The sequence below is a fragment of the Arvicola amphibius genome, chromosome 11, assembly GCF_903992535.2.
Source record: "Arvicola amphibius chromosome 11, mArvAmp1.2, whole genome shotgun sequence".
Classification (NCBI taxonomy): domain Eukaryota; kingdom Metazoa; phylum Chordata; class Mammalia; order Rodentia; family Cricetidae; genus Arvicola; species Arvicola amphibius.
In genome coordinates, this window is record NC_052057.2 from 68,104,082 (window position 1) to 68,117,568 (window position 13,487).

The following is a 13,487-nucleotide window of genomic DNA, read 5'->3' on the forward strand; positions in this document are numbered from 1 at the left end:
TGGGGTGGAACAGAAGCCAGAGAAGCCTCACTTCCATTCCAGGAAGACAAGAGCTCACAACTGAAATGACCACAGCCTGTGCCTCGGCTTGGAACTGTGACTTTTAGAAGAATGAGACAGTGTCTCTCACAGGTGGGATTCACCTCTCCCTCTTGACAAGGGTTGGCACAGAGCTTGTGTGTATGCATGTGTGTGCATACGTGTGTGTGCATGGGTGTGCGTGGGTTTGCGTGTGTGTATGTGTGGAGGGTGTGCTTGTGTGTATGGGTATGTACGTACATGTGTGTGAGAGATAGAGAGAGAGACACATAGAGAGAAATAGACAGACAGAAAGGAAAGAAGAGAGGAAGGGAGGGAGGGAGGGAGGGAGGGAGGGAGGGAGGGAGGGAGGGAGGGAGGGAGGGAGACAGGTAGAAAGGCAGGAAGACAGGCAGGCAGACAGGCAGACACAGATACACAGAGAGACACAGTGGCAGAGAGACAGAGACCAACTGACCACAGCAGGTTTATCAGAGGACAACCTCATGCATTCATCTTGACCCTCTAGCTTGTTTGGGCCAGGGTCCAGAAAGTTCACTTCTATGTACAACAGGCTAGCTGCCCTGTGAACTTCTGGGGCTTCTTCTGTCTTGACCTCCCATCTCTGTAGAAGTGCTGGAGACACAGACATATGCCACTGTGTGTTCTTGAGTTCTAGAGATCCAAACTGATTATCTACTGAGCTGCCATTGAGCCCAAAGTATAGTTAATGTAACCTCAAGTCTTGGTTTCCTTTTTTCCCGAGACTTGGGTTCCATTAAAGTATGAACAATACCAGCACAGTGCTGTTTACTTTGGAAGTTTCACTGTATCTTTCTAATGAAATCTTAATTCTTATGACTAATATTAGAAAGTATTGAAAAGTTTCTGGACCCTGATAAACCTCTCCACTGATGCCATAATCCGAATCAGACCAAATCAAACCGAATTAGAAAAAGGCAAGGTTTAATGGATGCTAGCACTCCCAGATGGCTTTCCAGGCCCCCAGAGAAGAGCTTGGGAGGGAAGGCTGGAAACCACATGTTTGTTCTCTGGGGTGCTGTTTAAATACCCTGTGGGAGTGATCTTGAGCATCTCGGGTAGGGAGGGGAGTCATCGTTTGGCGGGCTTTCTTGGGGGTGGAGTCTGAACTGAGGTAACTATCAGGGGAGGTAGCCTGGGATGGAACTTCCACCTGTACATTCCAGACTCTTTGGATATATGGACGCCAAGGGCTGTGGTGTGGCCTTAACCCCAACAAGTATGTGTAGCAAAGATATCTGGGCTTATCATAAAAATTCCATATTACAGGGAGATTTTTATCTGATTTGAATGTTAGGTGGTGAAGCCAGTCACTGGTACTGCTGACCTCTGGGACACAGACACATACTGCACACCCACTCGACTAAAGGGAGATGAGTTCTTGAAGGGACGTAGACTGCTGTCCTCTAGGCATGAGTCACTCAGCATGGACCATGGCACCGCTCAAGAGGTACCTCAGAAAGTGAAATCAGCAAGCCCTGCAGAGACAAACGCTGCACAGCCTCACCTGTCAGCAGATAACTGGACAAGTTGATCGCATAAAAGTAGACAGTGGAATAGTGAGGTTGTTCCCAAGGCTGGTGGAAGGCCGAGATGGGAGGGACAAAGAGACACTCTGGTCAACAAGTACAAACATAGGAAGAACAGGCTGAAGTATTCTATTGCACAGTAGACTGAGTTCAGCCAGTAAAAGTTTATACCTTTATTTTTAACACATAATATTTATGTATTTTCTTCATTATATTTTTTACTATTTAGAAAATTTTTAAATTTAGATATATTTTGGTTACGTTCTTCTTCTCCCCCAAGTTCTTCCAGGTCCGTTACCCACCCAACTTGAAGTTTTTTAGAAAAAAAAAAAAAAAAAAACAAACAAAATCCCACTATAATAACAACCCCCCTAAAATAACAAAAAATAAAACAATACCTCAAAAGAAAAACAAACAACAAAAATACCAACCAAACTATAACCAAATAAAAGCCCATAAAAAATGGTGGAGTCTGTTATATGTTGGCCAACTACTTCTGAACATGAGGCCTGGCTTGGAGCAGTTGATATACCCAGTGTCTGTTGAAGAAAAGGGATTTTCCATCTCTCAACAGTGGGACAATTCAGTTGTTAACCTTTACCCTAGTTATCAGTCATCATTTTTAAAATATAACAAAATAAAATAAAACAAAAACTATCACATAAAAACTGGACAAGACAAACCAACAGAAGGAAAAGAGCACAAGAGAAAGCACAAGAGTCAGGCACTCACTTGCTCACATATTTAAGAAGTCCATGCAAACACTAAACTGGAAACCACAATATATACTCAGAGGACCTGGTGCAGAGCCAGGCAGGCCCTGCATGCAGCTTCCGTCTCTGTGAGTTCATATGAGCTTTGATCAAAGTGATTTAGTGGGCCTTGTTTTCTCTGTGTCCTCCATTCCCTCCAGCTCTTACACTCTTTCTGCTTCCTCTTCCTCAGTGTTCCCTGAGCTCTGAGGGAAAGGAGTTGATGGAGACATCCCATTTAGGGCTGAGTGTTCCAGGATCTTTATCATTCTCTGTAGGCCTCTGTATTTGTTCCCATCTGCACAGGAGGGAGATTTTCTGAAGATTGGTGCTAGGCCTCATTAGTCTCCTTATTCTCCAGGGAAAGGTGAGTGTGCTATCTGCCCCTTCTGCAGCCCCACTACGCAGGGCAATCAGATGTGATAGGGAGTCAATCAAAGCAGGAACTCGGTTTATTACTGTGAGCATCAGCTTATATAGGTTAAGTGGCATCGTGTTATATGGGGGTACCTCCAGCCAATGTGAGACAGCCAAGCCTTCCCCCTGGCTGGAGGGGTGTCTACCTAATTTTGCTGTCTCATCCTCACTGGGTAGCTTTGAGACTCCCTCAAACTCGAGCCAGCCTTTTCTCTGTCCTAAAGGCTTCGAGATACAAGCCCTGAGATAATTTTGGTCCAACAGATTGGTGAACAAGGCACTGATTTATGTGTATGGCAGAATGTCATTAGGAGTCATTTTATTGCAATATTTTTTTAAGACCAGAAATATTGTCTTTTACCCTAGGTCTCTGGGCTATCGAGTCTCTGGTTCTTGGTCGCCCAAGCACTGTTGGGCATAGGTTCCATCTACTGGATTGGGCCTTAAGCCAAAAATAAATCTGTTATTGGTTGGTTACTCCCACAAGCTTTGTGCCACCACTATCCTAGTATATCATGTAAATAGTATAGCATTGTAGATTAAGGGTTTGTGACTGTCTTGGTGTCTACATTTCTCTTTTGATTGTTGATTAAGGGTTTGTGACTGTCTTGGTGTCTACATTTCTCTTTTGATTGTTGATTAAGGGTTTGTGACTGTCTTGGTGTCTACATTTCTCTTTTGATTGTAGATTAAGGGTTTGTGACTCTCTTGGTGTCTCCATTTCTCTTTTGATTGTTGATTAAGGGTTTGTGACTGTCTTGGTACCTTCCTGTACCAAAGATCCTGGAATATAAGGGTAAAGACTCCATGTAGGCACCAGCTTGACCTCTCCATGTTCAGTGAGTCATGTAGGTGTTGTCTTCAGTAATGGGGCCTTGTTATAAGTTTGTGGAAAGCAACCTACAATTTTGGCAACAGCCTTGGTTGTTTGAGGATACCCATGGGGCCCCTTTGACCAAAACTCAATTAGATGTCATTCAGTCCTGGTACTGAAAAGTTTCATTTGGGGACAAGAGAAGGAATATTGCTCAGTTTGTCTTAGGCGGCCACAGTTACCCTGATACCCAAACCAGAAAAAGGCACAACAAAGAAAGAGAATTACAAATTTCCCTTATATAAGAACATATATTCTAAAATACTCAATAAAATACTGGCAAACCAAATCCAAGAGCACATCAAAAAGATCATCCACCATGATCAAGTAGGCTTCATCCCAGAGATGCAGGGATGGTTCAACATATGAAAATCAATAAATTCAATTAATCACACAAAAAAAAACAGACAAAAATCACATGGTCACCTCATTTGATACAGAAAAGGCCTTTGACAAGATCCAACACCCCTTCATGATAAATGTCCTAGAGAGATTAGGCATACAGGGACATACTTCAACAAAATAAAGGCAGTTTGCAGCAAGCTCAGCAACTTAAGTGGGGAGAAAGTCAGAGTACTTTCACTGAAATGAGGATCAAATTTATATATGTCAAAATAGCTGAAAGAGACAGTTTTAATGTTTATATCACAAAGAAATGATAAGTGATTGTAATGATTATCTTAGTTACTTTCCTATTACTGTGATAGAACACCAGGCCTTACTCAGGGCTCTATTGCTGTGAAGAGACACCATAATTATGGCAACTCCTATAAAAGAAAACAATTAATTCAGGCTTGCTTACAGTTTCAGAGGTTTAGTCTGTTATCATCAGGATGGGGAGCATAAAGGCATACAGGCAGACATAGTACTAGAGAAGCAGCTTCAAGTTCTACATCAGGATCCACAGGGATTAGAAAAGGAGAGCACCTCTGGGCCTGGCTTGGACCCTTAAAACCTCGAAGCCTACCCACAGTGACATACTTCCTCTAAGAAGACCACACCTACTTCAACAAGGCCACACCTCCTAATCCTTTCAAATAGTGCCACTATATGAACCTGTAGTGGCCACTCTCCTTCAAACCACCACACACTGTGATCAAAATCAATCTGGGACTAAAGGGTTTATTTTATTTAACAGCTTATAGGCCATCACTGAGGAAAGTCAGGGCAGGAACATGGAGGCAGGAACTGAAATGGAAGTTATGGGGGAATGCTACTTACTAGCTTCCTCAAGGCTTGCTCAGCATGCTTTCTTATATACTCCAGGCCAACCTACCCAAGGATGTAACCACCCACAGTGGGTGGGGCCCTTCCACATCAATCATTAGTCAAGAAAAGCCTTACAGACTAACCTACAGGCCAATGTGATGAAGGGATTTTCTTCACCAGATATGTCTAGGCTTGTGTCAAGTTGACAAAAAAAATGTAATTAGGAGAGTGATGGATGTGCTGATCACAATGATTACAAATATGTGTCAAAATATCACATTGTACTCCATAAACATTTAAAGCTATATATCAATTAAAAATGCAGTTAAAACTGAAAAAGAAAGTCATTATCCCAGCGGTTTGGAAGTTTATCAATTAGACGTATAATAAATAACTCAAAACCAGTGACATCAATCAGACTGCTTGGCATATCATAGGAATTAAGTATTTGTTAAGAAATAGTTTTAATGTTATGAATAATAGAGACTTGTTTAAGAAGAGAGAGGGGTGGTGAAATGCCTGTGCCTGAGCTGGGTTTCCAATAGTTTATGCCTGAGCTGGGTTTCCAATAGTCCCAAGGAGTGGTATGTGAACTAAGAGCCCATGGTGCCATCCAGCATTAATGCATTCTATTTTCTAAGGGCACGTTCCTTAGTATTTTTAATTCCATGTGTAAAAAGCAGCACATCAGAGTCTTTTAACTGCCTTTGTAAACAATGAAAATTTTCCAGGGAAATGAGAAAAGTGGAAGCAAGACATGAGACAAAAGCAAATGTGTTTGTGACTAAGGATAGATCAAGACTTGGCAGGGATCTGGCAAAAGAGAAGGCTGGAAATTAGGGAAAACACAAATCTCCCCCAATCTGTCTCTCTTTGTAACACACACAATACACAAACATGACACACCTAACCCCACACACCCCACAACACACACACACAGTACACAACATACATCACAATACACAACACACACAGCCTAAGGAGGTTAGTTCTGCTGGCAGCAATGATCTAGATGGGACATCACTTGAGTAACAGTATGATCAGAGTCTGGAAAACTCTCTGTAGCCAACATCTGGAAAAGGAAGTTGAGCTCAAGGGTGAGCGTGGGCGCTGGGGTATGTGAGCATGTAGCACAGTGGTAGAATGTTTGCCTGGCATTTGTTTGAATCTCAGCCCTGCATACACAAAAGAGTCGACACAAGAGTGAGAGAGAGGCAGCCAAAGTAAAGAAAGGAGGGAAGAGGGTTTAAGAAATGCTTCCAGAGACAGAATCAACAAGACAGGTGTGGTGAGAACCCCAGAATCCATGAAGTAAAATAGAAAGGGCAAAAAAGATGGCTCAAAAGATAGCAGGTGGGAGACTTTAATAAATACAAGTCTGATTTGGTAGGTGGTAAGTCTAAAGAGCCTAGGATGGGACAATGAGAGCTTAAAAAAAGTTTTGTTTATTGTTTGTTTGTTTTTAAAATGTTGACTATGGGTTACTTGGAACCTGATAAGAAAATCCAGTAGGTTGTGAGAATTAGTTATGAGGTCAGATGAGCCAGATTAATATTTGAGGGTCACAGTCACCAACATCAGGACCTTCAGATAATCTGGAAATAGTTATAGTAAGCAACAAATTTGACTGCAAGTGACATACCTGGCATTGTGCTCTGTGTACCACACACATCACATTCAATTCTTATAACTCCTTAAATAGAATTACTAGTCTCACGTTGAGAGTGCATGAATCCTTTCCTAATTTATTTTTAAGTCTTTAATGGTCCAAATCCACTTCAGTGTCCTGCTAGCTCTTTGTACCCTAAGAGAGAAACACCATGATGCTAACCCCCTCCCTAACATGCCTCTCCACTGCCCTGAGTGTTCTGGGAATGAGCGTTGAGTGGAGACAAGAAAAGCCATCAGTTTTGACAGCATCCAGGGAAAGCTGTTTGGTAGGAACTGAGACTCTGGTTAGCATCAGCTTGACATAATCAAGCACACAGACCTTCAGGAATAGCAGTCACTGGCCTTCCATTTTCTAATGCTATTGTTGGAAGTTCTGCCCTTCAAGAAAAATTGGAGAATTAGGAAGGGGGGAAAAACCTATAAGAATTCCAAGATGACACCATTGATGATCATGTAAATGGGAACTTACAGAGAAGCAAATAAGAGTTATTAATAATTCTATCAGGCCAGAAGTTATAACTAGACTCCTGAGGAAGCCAGCAAGCAGACCTTCTGCAGGAAGCTGGCCTATTGCATCTATCTCCACTTTCCTTTTTTTTCTTTTTTTTTCTTTTTTTTTTTTTTTTTTGGTTTTTCGAGACAGGGTTTCCCTGCAGCTTTTTTAGAGCCTGTCCTGGAACTAGCTCTTGTAGACCAGGCTGGTCTCGAACTCACAGAGATCTGCCTGCCTCTGCCTCCCGAGTGCTGGGATTAAAGGCGTGTGCCACCACCGCCCGGCTCTATCTCCACTTTCTATGTGAGTCACTGAGACACTGCAAGAGCACAGCATTTGTTTCAAGTCCTTAGCCACAGCGCCTAGTAAACCATGCTGGAAGTAAGATGTTGCCTTCTCTCTAGAGCAGAGTGCATTTAAATAGGACACTACATCCAGAGTTCTTCAGAAATGTGTTCTGCTAGACCTACACAGTATATCTATGACTAAAATTGGAACAACTTTGGCCATTGTCTATAGGTGCAAGTTTCTGTACTGCCTGGTCCTAGAGCCATTCTGTCCCAAAGAAATACACAGAGGCTTATATTAATTATAAACTGTTTGGCCTATTAGCTCAGGCTTATTATTAAGTAGCTCTTACAACTTAAATTAACCCAAATTCTTGTCTATGTTGAGTCACGTGGCATGATACCTTTTCTCAGTAAGGCATTCTCACCTTGCTTCCTCTGCATCCAGCTAGTAACTGTCTCTCTGCCTTTTCTCTTCCCAGAATTCTCTTATACTTTCTGCCTGGCTACTGGCCAATCAGCATTTTTTTAACTAATACAAGTGACAAATCTTTAAAGTGTACAAGAGCATTATCCCACAGCATTTGCCTGTATCCATCTTCAAGTTCACTAGTCTCCCCAGAAGGCTACCTACATTCTGTAAAGGACATTAATGAATAAGCAAACTTTCTGACCATGAAGCTACTTGCTCCAGATATCTGTAAACTCCTTTAGAGTTTGTCCAAGCTAAAGAATTGCCTGTCCCAAGGCTACACCCACCAGAGGCAGTCCATGTCTATTGACAGGGGAAGGAGGAGTTAAAGGAAAAGGAACATAAAGGCTCCACCTGCTAAGTTCAACAGTCAATACTTGCAAGCTATTCCAACTTCAGAGATGTGTGGAGGTTGGTCAAGGCCTTGAGGAATGCATTGCAACTCAATTTCCGCCCTGTCCCACTTCCATTTGGTTATTCTCCAGGGGACTTCACAATAAGCATTCATACTGTACTCCATCATAAAGCCTGCTTCCTGAAGAACTATCTATGTTATGGTTTCTCTGGTTGTGATAAAACATCATGACCATAAACAACTTGGGAGGGAGAGGGTTTATTTCACTTCCACTTCCATATACAGCTGATCATAGAAGGAAGTCAGGGCAGGGACCAATGCAGAGGCCATGGAGGAGTACTGCTTGCTGGCATGGTTCTCATGAGTTACTCATCCTGATTTATATATCTCAGGACCACTTACCCAGGAGTGGGAGCAACCTGAGATATATATGGTCCAAGCCACCCACACCAGTCATTAATTAAGAACATACACAATGGACTTGCCCACACAACAGTCTGATGGAGGCATTTTCTTAGCTGAGGTTGTCCTCCCAAATGAGTCTGGTTTATGTCAAGTTGGCTAACAGTAGCCAGGACAGGAACCCAGCCTGTGATACATGCCTGCCTGTGCCTTGAGTACACTTCATTTAAATATCTACAAAAAGACAAAGCATTGGTCTATGGTTTTTCAAATCTGGAGATTTATAGGGCCTTACTAGGTAAACAAGATAAGTTTGATGGGGTTCAGCTCTCAGGGAACACACAATGACCCAGGTTCCTGTCCAGACAACAAAATCCACTAGGAATCCAACTGAGGATTATGCCAAATTTCACTTTTTCTGTTTTTATTTTTTAATGTCTGCTATGCTATATGAATTGTAAAGCATGTACCCAACATCTGAGCCTAGTCCCAGCCTGCAGGCTAATTGATGTGGGATTTCCCTCTATATGCTGTGAGTATCATTCGTTAATAAAGAAACTGCTTTAGACCTATAGCAAGGCAGAACTTAGCTAGGCAGGGAAAACTAAACTGAATGCTGAAAAAAAGGAGGCAGAGTTAAGAGAGAAGCCACATAGTCCCACCAGAGACAGATGTCAGAACTTTAACCGGTAAGCTACAGCCTCATGGCAATACACAGATTAATGCAGATGGGTTAAATTAATATGTAAGAGCTAGCCAATATGAAGCTAGAACTAATAGGCCAAGCAGTGGTTTAAATAATACAGTTTCTGTGTGCTTATGTTGGGGCTAAGTGGACAGGAACTAACTAGCAGCCTCCTAACAACAACTAATAGTTTTAATTTACTAAAAATAAACAAAAAAATACCCTCTGGCTATTGAGTAAGCTCATTTCTCCCAAAAGGAAGAGTCTATGGCACATGGAAGAGAAAACATACTCTAATGGTTTGCATTCAGTTTTTAGGTTAGAACTTTACTGCCTCTAAACTCCTGGTAAAGTTACATGTAGTATATCCATCTGTTCTTGACAAAATGCATTGATAAAAAGATGAGAAGGATTCCAACCAAAATTCAAACAATGATTTCCCTTCCCCATATAATGGCTGGTTTTTTCTTCTTTTTCTACACAAGTATTTTCCAAAAGGGCTGAGGTACTTTTACAGGAACAAAACAATGAGACCAAACAAGCTTGTAGTTCCTGTACACAAACCTGTAGCTCTGTAGTGTGGAGCTGCGGGCTGGCTTCCCGCCGCCCGACTCCCGCACGGCTAGCTTATAACCCGAAATAACAACACACAAATTGTATTCTTTTAAACACTGCCTGGCCCATTATTTTCAGCCTCTTACTCACATCTTGATTAACCCATATCTAATAATCTGTGTAGCACCGCGAAGTGGTGCCTTACCGTTTAGTTTCTAGCATACGTCCATCTTGGGCTGGAACTTCGTTGCATGTGGCTTCTCTCTGAGGAGAGGCACGGCAGTCTGACTAACTTAGGAGAGGCGTGGCATCTGACTGAGCCATCTACCTCACTTCCTTCTTCCTGTTCTGTCTACTCCGCCCACCTAAGAGCTGGCCAATCAAATGGGCCAGGCAGTTTCTTTATTAGCCAATGGGAATCCTCCATCATTTCCCCTTTTTCTGTTTAAAAAAAAAGAAAGGCTTTAACTTTAACATAGTAAAATTACATATAACAAAACAGTTATCAAGTAAGAATTAGTTATAATATTTATATCTACTTTATATTTTATCATAACTAAGGAAAACTATAACTATCTATCTATTCTTCAACTCCATCAAAGACTCCAAAAGGATATAATATTACCTAAGTAAACAAGAAATAAGCAACTTCCAAACTCTAGAAATGACAGAGACATCTCGCTGCCTGGACAGTCACCCAAAGTTCTTTTGTACTGTTGGGGCATCCATCTTCGGCCTACAGGCCCATAAATATCCATCAGACATTTCTATGCAGCAGGAAATTTCGAAGGCAGTTCATTCACTATCTGCTGTGTCCTTCAGAATGTCTCGCAGACTCTTTCTTGAATCAGGAACCCCAAAAGATCATCTCATATTTAGTCCTCTCTCTGTGGGTTCTTCATGTCCAGTTTATGCCAACAGTCCAGGCAAGAGCAGTTTCTTGCCCAAGTGGCTATCAAACTCCATAAGGATCCTCTTCGATGCCCATCTTCCTCTTGAAGTAGATTGGTGCTGCCAGGAGCTGATGTGTCTCATTGTCATGAAAAGCCTTAAGTTATTAAAACATATTTAAAATGCGATATTCTGTAGTCTTTGAAAGATATGATGAATGCCTATGTAACTTAAATAAATCTCTATATAGCTAGAAAATCTAACTAACATAACTACAAGTTTTACTAATATTGATAACTATCCATTAACAACCTATATACATTACATTTTTAAATGAACTACACAATCACAATACATTAATCAGTATCAGAAATACATATACATATAACAAAATTGACCTTAAATTTAAATCACTAAAGCCAAATCCATATCAATGCAAATTACTCATCTCCATATTATATCCCCCTTTAAATGTAAAAGAACATTTATAAACAATATTTGGGAAAATGGGCGCAGTTATTTCTCTCCAAACTGCTTCCTGCTGAATGGGGACGCTGTTAATCAGATCTTTCATAATGTAACCTGTGTGCCAGGTTCATCTTAGTCATCAGTTGGGTGAAGTAATTTTCTGAAGTTGTTCACAGCAACCTTTCAGGAGGGCGTGGTCTATCATACCATATTGGGATGATAGCAATCCAATGGGTCTCACTTTCTGTAAAAATAAAAGAAAAATCTCTTTTCCAAAGTATCATATCCTTAGATCCAAATTCTAAAGTCAAGGTATTTTCAAGATATCTTTCTTGGATTAGTTCAGCAGCATTTACAAACAAATATCTTTTAGCAGCTGTTTCTCCTTCCTCAGCATTCAAACAATTCAAAGAGAGCATAATAGTATACAGTATCAAGATTCTCTGTATATTTTCCATCTTTGTGCAGCTTTGTTTTAACCTCTATTTCGTTTATTTTTACTTTTACTTTTTTGAGACAGGTTCTCTATATATCTTTGGCCTGGGATAACTCTTTAGACCAGGCTGTCCTTGAACTCTCAGAGATCCACTGTCTCTGCTTCCCAAGTGCTGGGATTAAAGGTGTGTGTTACAACACCTTGAACTCACAGAGATCTGTCTGTCTCTGCCTCCCAGGCATTCGGATTAAAGGTGTGTGCTACCACACCTTGAAGTCACAGAGGTCAATCTCTGTCTCCCAAGTGTTGGGATTAAAGGTGTGTACCACCACAAAAAACTACTTCCTTCTTTTTAATTTTAAGAACTGTCACCTTTAGCCTGCATATATTTTCAACACATTGTAAACCATTTTGATGTTTTCTTCGACTTTGAATCTTTCTTTTACTGTATATCTCTCTTTTTGTGACCACATGAGTCTTTAATTTACCAAACAATATCGGTAAGACTGAAGCCGTGGCTTTGACAGCTAGATCCAGCCCATTCCTTAGCTTTCCAGCCTCATGGCAGAGGTACCGGCTGTAGCCATGTTTACGGCCACAACTCTATGGCGTTTCATAGTTCCTGCCAGCAAGCAAGCTGCAAAAGTATGTCCACAGACAACACTCAAGTCCTCTCTCTGTAGCCGGCCCTCCTGCCTCAAAGAGTCAGAGTTTGCACTGGCAGGACAGCCCAGAAAGCCGGCATTTTTAAACAGCATAGCTTTTTTTTTTTGGCTATGGCTGAAAACCGAAAAACAAACGTTCAGACCTGAGAAATTGCTGCTACCAAGAAGCCATGCTTTACTCTATTCTTTCCCAAGCTTTCTCAAGCTTTCTGTGGATTCAGTTATCCACGTTGGGTGCCATTCTGTAGTGATGAGCTGTGGGCCGGATTCCCGCCGCCCAGCTTTCTGCCTCCTGGCTAGCTTAACACGCGAAATAACATCACACAAATTGTATTCTTTTAAACACTGCCTGGCCCATTATTTTCAGCCTCTTACTCACATCTTGATTAACCCATATCTAATAATCTGTGTAGCACCGCGAAGTGGTGCCTTACCGTTTAGTTTCTAGCATACGTCCATCTTGGGCTGGAACTTCGTTGCATGTGGCTTCTCTCTGAGGAGAGGCACGGCAGTCTGACTAACTTAGGAGAGGCGTGGCATCTGACTGAGCCATCTACCTCACTTCCTTCTTCCTGTTCTGTCTACTCCGCCCACCTAAGAGCTGGCCAATCAAATGGGCCAGGCAGTTTCTTTATTAGCCAATGGGAATCCTCCATCATAGCTCTTGTACACAAGCCTGACGTTCCTGTACACAAGCCTGTAGTTTGGGTACACAAGCCTGTAGTTCCTGTATACAAGCCTGTAGCTCCTGTACACAAGCCCCTAGTTCCTGTACACAAGCCCGTAGTTTCTGTACACAAGCCTGTAGTTCTTGTACACAAGCCCATAGTTTCTGTACACAAGCCTGTAGTTCCTGTATACAAGCCTGTAGCTCCTGTACACAAGCCCGTAGTTCCTGTACACAAGCCTGTCGTTCCTGTACACAAGCCTGTAGTACCTATGCACAAGCCTATAGCTCCTGTTCAAAAGCCTGTCGTTTCTGTACACAAGCCTGTAGTTTCTGTACACAAGCCCGTAGCTCCTGTGCACAAGCCTGTAGCTCCTTGCACAAGCCTGTAGTTCCCAACATTTGGGGAGGCGAAGGCAGAAAGACAGTGAATTTGAGATCAAACTGGTCTACATAGCAAGATACTGCCTAAAATAAAATTAAAGAATGTAATTATTTTTGGAAATAACCTTGGGAACAGAAGCACATTAAGCTAAGAGCTTGAGAGAAGGGACTAATATCTTCCATTAATCATTCAGAAAGACATCCAGCTGCTATCA